Source organism: Thermobia domestica, chromosome 11, assembly GCF_964235325.1.
Source record: "Thermobia domestica chromosome 11, izTheDome1.hap1.1, whole genome shotgun sequence".
Taxonomy (NCBI): Eukaryota; Metazoa; Arthropoda; class Insecta; order Zygentoma; family Lepismatidae; genus Thermobia; species Thermobia domestica.
In genome coordinates this window covers 173642127-173652295 of record NC_137464.1, presented here as the reverse complement: position 1 = coordinate 173652295, position 10169 = coordinate 173642127, and the positions used below count along the sequence as shown (strand labels likewise).

Sequence of the window (10169 nt, the reverse complement as noted above, 5' to 3'; positions counted from 1 at the left end):
ATTTCACTCGAATTTTATATTTTATAGTGGAGTTGATTTTTGTTTCTTCTTGACTTTTAATGTTATCCTTGAAAAATATTTGTAGCAAAATCACTATTTTTACGTAGTTTATTTTCCTCAATCTTCATTTTACTTTTTAGTAGACAAAGGATAGTATTTACCGTACAGCATCAGGTGAACTTATTCGATGTTAAACCAAACTTGGCATCGAGGCAGGTCTTGACTTATTTAATACACTTTGATATATCTTCTTGTACAAACGTCTGGTACCTGAGTTGTTTTCTATCAAATTTGAATTTATTAAATATTTTATCTTAGAAACAATGATCCAACAATTAAACCTATATTGATTAGTCTACTGCTGCCTAAAAATTAAAGAACAACGGCTTTTGTTTCGCGTGTATGGAACTTACCTATTAAAATATTGTCTGTAGCTAAAAACTGAAAATTAGTTCTGAAACTTTTCAGGTTCTGTTTGTTGAGCTCCCTCGTGGGTATTCTGTGATTAGTGCACTCAGCTTCGGTGGGGAAGACCCTGATTCTATTCTCTGTAAGAGTTCATGTGGTTCGGATCTCACGCTAAAATGTAAATCCACTTCTCATATAGAAACAGTGTTGAAAAAGGACCTCTAAACTTTAACCAACTAAGCAACGAAGTTTCTGTCTGTCAAACACTTAACACAGGAAACGACACCCGGCTACACGGTTCACAATTTGATGGTTGCGGCAACATAAGGGATGTAATGGAGGGTATACGTGGGTATACGGCATATACCCACCTCTAATTTTTGGAAACTATCGTATAGCCACCTAAAATTTAGGAAGCACGCGGGTGTATGCTACATTCGAATCATAGGAACTATTCAGTTCATTACAAACAAACAACTGCGTTTCATTTACTGTATTTCCCAAACAGAAAATCTCACTAAACAGTTGGTCGTTAGGCTGTTGTCGCGAACGATGTTTAAAATTTTCCAAAATGCTTGAGTTTTCGAGGTGTTGGAAGCGAGTTTTCCGAGAATCCCTTCTATAATGGAAAACAGCATTCTGAACCTGTAATGGTTTTTCCCAAGATGTCAGATGCGCTGTTCCTACCTTCCGAAAGCTGACCTCTGGTACTATAATAAAATAAAGCCAAGCTGTTACCAAATGTTTTTCTTGGAAACTCTTAGAAACTCTTTTGTTTATAAAGATCAGTCGGAGAGAGTTCAGATGAGGAGTAGGGCCTATATTCATGTGATGACATTGAACTTTTTCTGTTTTGTCATAGGAGTGACCACAGTTTTCACGCTCTCTTTAATCCAAATTCAAAGTCTGCGAATGGGATATAATTTCAGAGGCAATATGGGATGGAACCAGCTTTTTTCTAATCGCCGAAAGAGGTTCTAAAAAATGCGGACTTTACTTTAGTTCAAAGGTTAAGAGCAAATTAAATGAATACATTTGCGCCAAGGAATCGTCGACCTCCACACACACACACAAAAAAAAAAAAAAAAAACCATGTGACCTATCGTCGGTCTAGTTTGAAGCATCCACTGTCGTTCCCAAAACCATCAACTACACGAGCGAACCTTGGATTAGCACTGTTCATCTGTAGCCGGAATCGACATCAAAGAATGTGGCAATTTATTTCTATAAATAGTCAGCAACTACTACTGTAGTAGTAGTTTTACTGCAACTTACTGGACAAAAAAGGAGGTGGTAAAAACATTTTCTTTGTTGTTTCTTTTTCATTCAGATAAAAAAAAATATTTGAAAAAAATTTGTTAACAGGAGAGGGTAGAAAACAGAAGCGTATGAGTGTATGAGCATGTCACAGCAATCTTTGATCATATCAGTACAACCGTCACTTCGAAAATATTCGCTTAGTAGTGTTTAAACTTAGTGGGTTGACGAATTAAGAGTTGCTTCGCAATTAGCAAGATGTCCAAAAAGGTGCTAGAAAATTCGTTAAAAAAGGAAGAGACAATGCCCTTGTAAATTCCGTTGATGAAAATATGAAAGGAAAGACATCGAGAAATAGTAAAGAAAAATCCAAAGAACGTGGTTAATTTGCCAGTTACTACTTCAGAGAAAGACGTAGACATATTCATTTAATTATTTCATATAACATACATACGAAGCCGACACATACGGATCTTTATCTCATCGCAACCAGCTTCCATCACAAGTCACAACGTCCTAGTGTTAAACACCTTGATCTACACAGCAGTCTCCGTAAACGACCAGGAAAGTGTACAAGAGGAATTCAATCATCTTCGTTCGACGCTACAAGAGAATGGCTACAGTCTTACATGTGATGTACCAACATAGCCATAAAAGAGCCGTTACATCCCAACACAAAGTGATCAAAAAAGTTAAGAGTGAGGATTATTTCTCTACTACCATATTATTGCACATCTGGCAAATGTAGCAGAATATTTGCCTTGTCAGACATAGTACAAGGGCCATGTTCATAAACCTTCAGCCAACATCTGATCATTACTCAAATCAATGAAAGACGACATTCACTTGCGCACTCTTGATATATATCGTATACCCCAAGTAGCACAGTCACGTCATAAACACGTCTTTTTTTGGGGTTCGAATTCAAAATGACGTCTTTTGAAAATTTGGAACGTCTTTATCACGTACCAAAATGGTAACAAAAATGACGTGTCAAACATGACCTAAATTGTACGTGTTTATCACGTGCCAGAATGGTACAAAGAATCACGTGTCGGACATCACCAAAAATAGACGTCTTTTTTAGGTGCTAAAAAGCGCGGACGTTCCCCGTACTGTAACTGCAGTTTGAGCAGTGCATGCTGGGAATCGTGAGCCATTTGCGGAATCGTGTTTTGATGGTATTGTTTGTGAATATAAATAATGTGTTTTGTTAAAGTCACCTGTGATAAAGGTCAGCTTTAAGACAAGTAAGTATAATTCCTATCCTATTCCTATCTAGGTGCATTCTGTGTAAAATTCAGCAGATTGAGTATTCTACGGTTTCTTATTACAGTGTATTAAAATACCGTAGAAAGAACGAAGATACCTACATTAGGTTAACATTTGCAGACGCCTGTATCAAATTAAATATTTTAGGTAGAATACTATATAAAATGTTAATAGTGAAGGTAGTAAAATGATAATGTATGTGTTTTTATTCTCAATAAACCGTATATGAGAGTGAGTATGCATGGGAAAGTATGTCATTCTGTGGTGCAGTTTTATTATACAGATCCATAGATTGTAAAAAATACGAAAAAAAATTGGACAAGTCTTTAATTTGCCTATTTCATGTCGAGAACAGGACCAACCAACCTCCGCGGGGCTTCTAACCCGTTCCTACTACTACTACTTATACTATGAATCCGTATAATAAAAGCTGCACGCATTGTGGTACTATTTGCCAAGGCGAAAGACTGATAAATACAAGCAAACAACGAGATGACAGTAAGTGTATGCTTTTGGAGGCATTACTGGAACAGACGGTTCTACTAAATTTTAATACATTTCTTACATTTTCAGGTTAGGTTAGAGCATTGTATTTCCTATAGCAGAATATGCACTAAATGAGGAGCTCCATTACTACTTGCAGATTGACTTCACGGGGGTTAGTGTAAATATAGAGTAGTCGCATGGGGCAAGGTTCTAGAACACAGGTACCGTACCCCTTCCCACTTAATTGTAACAAAGACAGAAAACAACGTGCCGTGCGGGGCTCTAACCCGCCTTCACTCGCTGACGCTCGCTCAACAATACTATGTGTTCTAGAACCTTCCCGACGCGTAGCATATTAAGTACAGTGCATAAAACACGAAATAACTTTTGCTAGGTGCCCACTAAAAAGCACAAATGCATTCTATTGGAATCAGTGCAGAAGCACAGCAAGAGGGCCCGAGCGGCAACGAGGGGGTGCGTTCGTAGGGAACAGGCACGTCAGCGACGGGGACTATGCGCGTAAAGAAGGATAATGGAAAAGCACACTTACGCTTACAATGATTTCACTATCACTCAAAATGCGGCTTCACTCGAGCAGACGGTTCTACCAAATATAAAATTTATAGGTAAAATATTATAAGAAACATTTTTCGTGAAGGAATGAGAGTGTGAATATAAGTAATTACTGTCAGTGTACAGCATATTGAAATGAATTTTAAGTGATCAGTGAAAGTATTGCATATGTAAGTGTGGTCTTCCACTATTCTCGTTTAGACGTATATTCCCCGTCGCTGACGCGCCTGCTCCCTACGGACGCATCCCGTCGCTGCCGTTCGGACCCTGTTGCTGTGCTCCTACCCCTGCTTTTTAGTGGGGAGCTGAAATAAATTGGTTCGTGTTTTATTCACTGAAATTGTTACGCTTTACGTCCACGCTGTATTTGTACTGAGGCCTGAAGTCAATCTGCAAGCACTAATGGAGCTTCTGATTTAGTTCATGCTCTGCTAAAAGAAATGCATTGTTCTAACCTGATATGAAACTGTAAGAAATATGTCAAAATTTGGTAGAACCGTCTGCTCGAATAATGCCCAAAATTCATTTCAATTTGCTGTGTACTGACATTAATTACTGACATTCACACTTTTATTCCTTCACAAAAATATGTTTCACATCGTATGTTACCTATGAATTTTCTGTTAGGTAGAACCGACTGCTCGAGTGAACCTCTTTGGGAAATGACCCTCGGCAATTGTTGCAATGCCAATCGTGTATGACTTCAAAGTTAGAAACAACGAGCCCTATGGAAGTTCTAACCCCTTCGCTCACTCAGTTCTGTTTTGTTTAACCTTTTGTAGCACTACTGTCTTAAATCTAGTGAAAAAAATCCACAAAATAGATGAATATTTGGTAGACCCGTTTGTTAAAGTAGTGCCCCCATTGTATATGTGCATAATCAGTGGGAGGATATTACCCCAGTTGAGACAAGGTGACCAGAACTTTTACTTTCAGAAACGGGACGCATACGAATCGGCGACGGGGGGTGGGGTGACTTCCACATTGCATTTTGGGACTCAGCAGTGTTTTCAATTTACAAAATACAAAGTAAGAATGATAACACAGCGTTTCTAACTTAAGTATTACCCAACAATACTTTTAACTACTTCAACACTCAGAATTCCCACTCAATTTCCACTTGAACCACAGAACACTCAATTCTCATTTGAATATTCAGAAGTTCTAGGCACGGGTGAACCTTCCCAGTAAGTGTTGGTACGGAAGAGTGTAGAATTAGCATTGGCTATTTATATTTTGAATAATAATTACGGGTCACCTGGGTCATGTTTGCTTAAAAACGGGACATTTAGGCTTCCCGTTTGAGAATCTGAAAGAAACGGGACAACGGTTGAAAATAAGGGACTGTCCCGGCCAAAACGGGACGTCTGGTCACCTTGAGTTGAGAGCACTCTCAAACTGCAACCATCGCCCTGCTGCACCTACATACCCTCACAAGACACTTGGCTACCGTAACTGTGCTACAGAATTCGGTGTGGAAATCATAATAATGTAACGGGTTTTTGACTGTTCGAATATTTTGTTCATTAATTGAGTAGACAGCTCCCTCGCATTTTAGATTACAGTACTTACTCCAGTGCCAGCATGTGATGATGGATACTTATCAATGTTGCCACTGAAGTTCAAAAAATATATTCCAGCTCAATTAAGTATCCTCTACATGACTATATTATTATGATTTCCACTGCTAATCGTGAAACGATTCAAAGGAAACCAAATGTCTTATTAAGGGACCGTGATTGGGGGCTGGTGCTGGTTCCAGTCAGATGTGTTTAAGAGAGCTCTTGACATAGGGAATATCCTCCTAATGTTTATGCGCACATTAACAACGGAAGTCTCTTTGGGTCAAAAACCTGCTTTCAGGTGGAACACTAATTCCTCATCATTAAAAAGAAATGAAATTAAATATTTAGTTTCACGTCCCAGGAAAGGCACCGAGCCTAAGGAAGATGGTGATAATGAAATGTGAAAAATGGTGGTATGAAGAAAGTGGGCGGAAACGGGAGAGTGTCGAGAAAACTCAGGCACATGGTGTTTGTCCACCACAAAGCCCACTTGGCACGAGCTGGGATCAAACCAGGGACCCCACGCACTAGAATTGAACGCTCTACCACTGAGGCACTGCAGCCCCATCAGTAAAAAAAAAAAAAAAAACTCATTGCTTCGGGGCTTACATATCTGCTGCCACCAAAAGGAAGGTGTGTACACAACAGGGGCGGATCCAGAGGTGACGACTGCCCCTCCCAGAGTAGGATATTTTTTATTTTTTAAAAAAAATAAAACCTACCCCAGAATTGGAGCTCTTGATTTTTTCAAGCTTGTATTATAATGTAAGATAAAAACTTTTTTTTTTCACGTTGCAGAATTTAAATGAAGCAATACATAGCAAGAAATTACTTGCCTTGGTGTTTTTGGTCAGAAAATGTCCGCGTTCGAAAACGCAGGTAGTCATTTGTGTTCTTTGTGTTCAAGATGCGATATTTTACGCTCTCACTCCGTTCTCAAAACCGATCCCTGCTTCTTATGGGGCCGCGGTGGCTCAGTAGTAGAGCGTTCACCTCTGGTGCTTGGGGTCCCGGGTTCGACCCCAACCCCCCGCCAAGTGAACTTTGTGGTGGACAAACACCGTGTGCGTGGGTTTTCTCGGGGTTCTCCCGTTCCCTCCCACTTTCTTCATTCCACCATTTCATCCATTACTCATCATCACCGTCTCCTTTAGCCTAATCGGCATAATCGTGGGACGTAAAACTCAAAGATTTTCCGATCCCTGCTTCTTGTTAACAACGGGCAGACAATAATCCATAAAATCTCTGTCCACAAGTTTGTCAATATTTATTTTGCGTATCTTTCCATTTAAGAAGTGGCCATTCCTGCATCGAGGTTGGGACGAATTCGGACTCTTCTTCACACCTTCCTTTACGCTGAAAATATCCAGAACAGAAAGCATGTGAAATTTATGGCTGATATTTTCCTGCCAACTCATTTTTCTTTCTATAAGCTGTTTTTTTTTTTTTTTTTGATACAAAATGTAGTAAAAACCCACTTTACTGTTTACATAAATTTATACTGCTTCATTTCATGTTAAATGTATTTAGTCGTTGTAATAAGCCTAGGTGTAAATACATGTTATTTGCCAAAATAAGCCTTGTATGTACTCCCACTTTCCAGAGCGTGTGGCCAATGCTCCTGCAAATGATGAATTGATCAACAGCAGACCACCTGACCCCTTTCTGCTCGTCGAGCTGCTCTAGAAATATCACTGTGGAGGATGACATACATACCAAAGTTGCGACAGGTGAGTTTTTGACATGTTATTTTATAATACCCATGTAAGAAAATGCCGAGTAAGAAGAAAAGAAAGAAAGTAGTAATATTTTATTAGTACTTAACTAAAATAAAATAATTGTTGAACAAGGCAATACTTTTATATAAATGAAATATTCAATTTAACGTTCCACGATCAGGCACTGAGGCTAAGGGAGTCGGTGATGATGAGAAGTGAATTAAATGGTGGAATGAAGAATGTGGGAAAAAATTGGAGAACTCCAAGAAAAGCCGCTTGAAGTGAGCTGGGATCGAATCATTGGCCCCAAGCACCAGAGGTGAACGCTCTATCACCGAGCCACAGCTGCGCCAATTTTATTTAAATGTAACTGTTTCAGCAACTACCCTTGTCTTCTTCAGATACACTCTATTTATTTATTTATTTATTTATTATTTTAGATTTTTAAAGGTTTCCCTGTTTATTAATTTTTATTCCTTCAGCAATTATTTTATTTGACTTGAGTATTTATATATAAGCAAAGCTTTAATATGGAATGTATCACATGTTATAGTGTTCGCGCTTTTTTTTTTGAATGGATAAAAGTACTCCTCCCGAAAATATTTTTCTCAACAGAGGGGTAAAATATAATTTTCACCAAAGAGAAGTTTTATTATTATTATTATTATTATTATTATTAATAATAATAACTGCCGCAACTTCTAACCCTGCTCAGAACAAATAATGTGACGATTTTCACCCTACTACTTGTGGCAGAATTCTGGTTCTAGAAGTCTTATTTTTTAAAAATACTCCAGTAACAAGTGAGGGGGCGTTTGCTCACAATTTTTTTACTTTTCGGAATACATAAGTTATACACCATTTTGTTTGTATCAATATCGTATCAATATACTTGATCGTCACTTTTAGCTCACATCCTAAAGTTGGTCTTGGAGTGGCATTTTATATTGTGAGCACATACGTAATGTAGCCTTCTATGAGTGTTTCAGAATTATTTGTCATGTATCTGTATATACAAAGTCTTATATCCCCCAACTTGTTTGATCCTCCTGAACAATCAGAGTTAACAGCTGCAATAAAATCAAAAGTTAAGCTATTACAGAATAACTAAAATTAATGGTAGTTTAATTTCGCTGTTTGGAAGGCCGTTAAAAGTGAGACTTCATGCAAGCGAGTGCAGTAACTAATCGTTTTATTGCGTATTGATTGTAGTTACACATGACGTATTGTAATTATTTTTTAAAATTTTCTCCCCACCTGAAAATTTGCACTATGATTGTTCATGATTTTTTTTTTCTGTTTCAGTGTTCCTATCTGTCATCGTTGGGAGGAAAAGGGACCTTTCTCTGATGCTTGGTTTCCAAAGAGCTGGCGATGGAATTTAACTCCCGCGGAAAAAAGAGCAAAGTTCACGTTGTGCAAACTAGCCTTAAAGACACTTATCATTCGTAAGTAAAAATAAAGATCTTCAAATGAACAAATGCCACAAATCTTCAAAATATTAGTAGAAAGATATTCACTTCCATCTGCCTTGTTGTTTGAGGATGAAAAGGATTCGGCATGCTTGAAACATGTTGACCTGTTCCTCCTCGCTTTGTTGGAAATCAATGTAAAGGCATCTCTTTCGAAAACTAAAAGATGGAAGAAACTGCTACTGGTATAATAGATGGGATAATAAGTGGGATACTTACCGCAGTCCCCATTTTTAACCTACTTAAGCACGTGAGGCTTTTTTGATATGATGCTGCATTTCTGTACTTTCAATAACTATGAAAGGTGTTTTCCTTCATACGAAATTTATAGAAAAATTTGATTCTTTTTATTTTATATTATTAAAAGATCTCTGTAAGTTTTAGATTATAACCAACAGATTTGCATTGTCTACATATTTCTTGTTTGTATTACAAATAATAAAGACAATCAGTGTTTCTTGTTGCATTACAAATAGCATGAATATTATTTTATACGACAAAACGTGCACATTGTACATATAACTAATAAATGTAGAATTCAAATTAATGGTTATGTGTTTTCGCTTTCATCCCTCAGAGGTTAATTAATTTTAAGATGTACTTTCTTTTTCGATTTTTCACCTCCAAAATAAAGATGTCTTAAATTGGAGTTATAAAAGTTGTCCTAAATTTTGCACTGTCAATAAAACCCATTGTTCTTGTGTATGTGAGTGTGTGTTGGATGTGGGTGGTTGTGTTTGTGTGTATGTGTGCGCATACTAGCATAATAATGGATAGCTATAAAATTTATGGAAGCACGTGTTGTACCGTAATTTCATTAAGAAGAAGGTACTAGTAAATACACATGAATAAATTCCAGTGACGAAATGAGTGGATTCTTCTTAGTACTAAGGGCCGCGGTTGCTCAGTAGTAGAGCGTTCACCTCTGGTGCTTGGGGTTCCGGGTTCGATCCCAGCCCCCGCCAAGTGAACTTTGTCCACGTAGTGGACAAACACCGTGTGCGTGGGTTTTCTCGGGGTTCTCCCGTTTCCTCCCACTTTCTTCATTCCACCATTTCATTCATTTCTCATTATCACCGTCTCCTTTAGCCTAACCGGTATAAGCGTGGGACGTAAAACTCAAAGATTTCATTTCATTTCATTTTCTTAGGACTGTAAGTACAATGTTCCTTTATTTTTCCATTTCATTCTTTGTTTTTACCATGTTTATTCGTCTTTTCTCATTCTTAAAAGTTATGTAGGGGTTTTTTTTTTCGCCAAGGGTGAGTCTTACATTCGAGGGCTTTTTTTTATGTTTTTCAAGTCGATTCAATGCGTCTCGGTTTTCTTTTTAATGTATGGCTTTAAATTTATCCTTTCGTGGAGCAAGCGCTGCCGTTTCTTTCCTGTTGTATTAGGTATATAATTATTCCTCGACA

The 10169-nt window shown here is 37.8% G+C and overlaps 1 long non-coding RNA gene across 1 annotated transcript; it reads left to right on the top strand.

Annotated features, from left to right (window-relative positions):
• Window positions 1-2550: 2550 nt before the first annotated feature.
• On the top strand, window positions 2551-9254 carry LOC145663710 (uncharacterized). Its single transcript, XR_014127240.1, has 3 exons — window positions 2551-2915; window positions 7165-7291; window positions 8585-9254. It is a non-coding gene; the product is annotated as an uncharacterized LOC145663710 (long non-coding RNA).
• The last annotated feature ends 915 nt before the right edge of the window (window positions 9255-10169 follow it).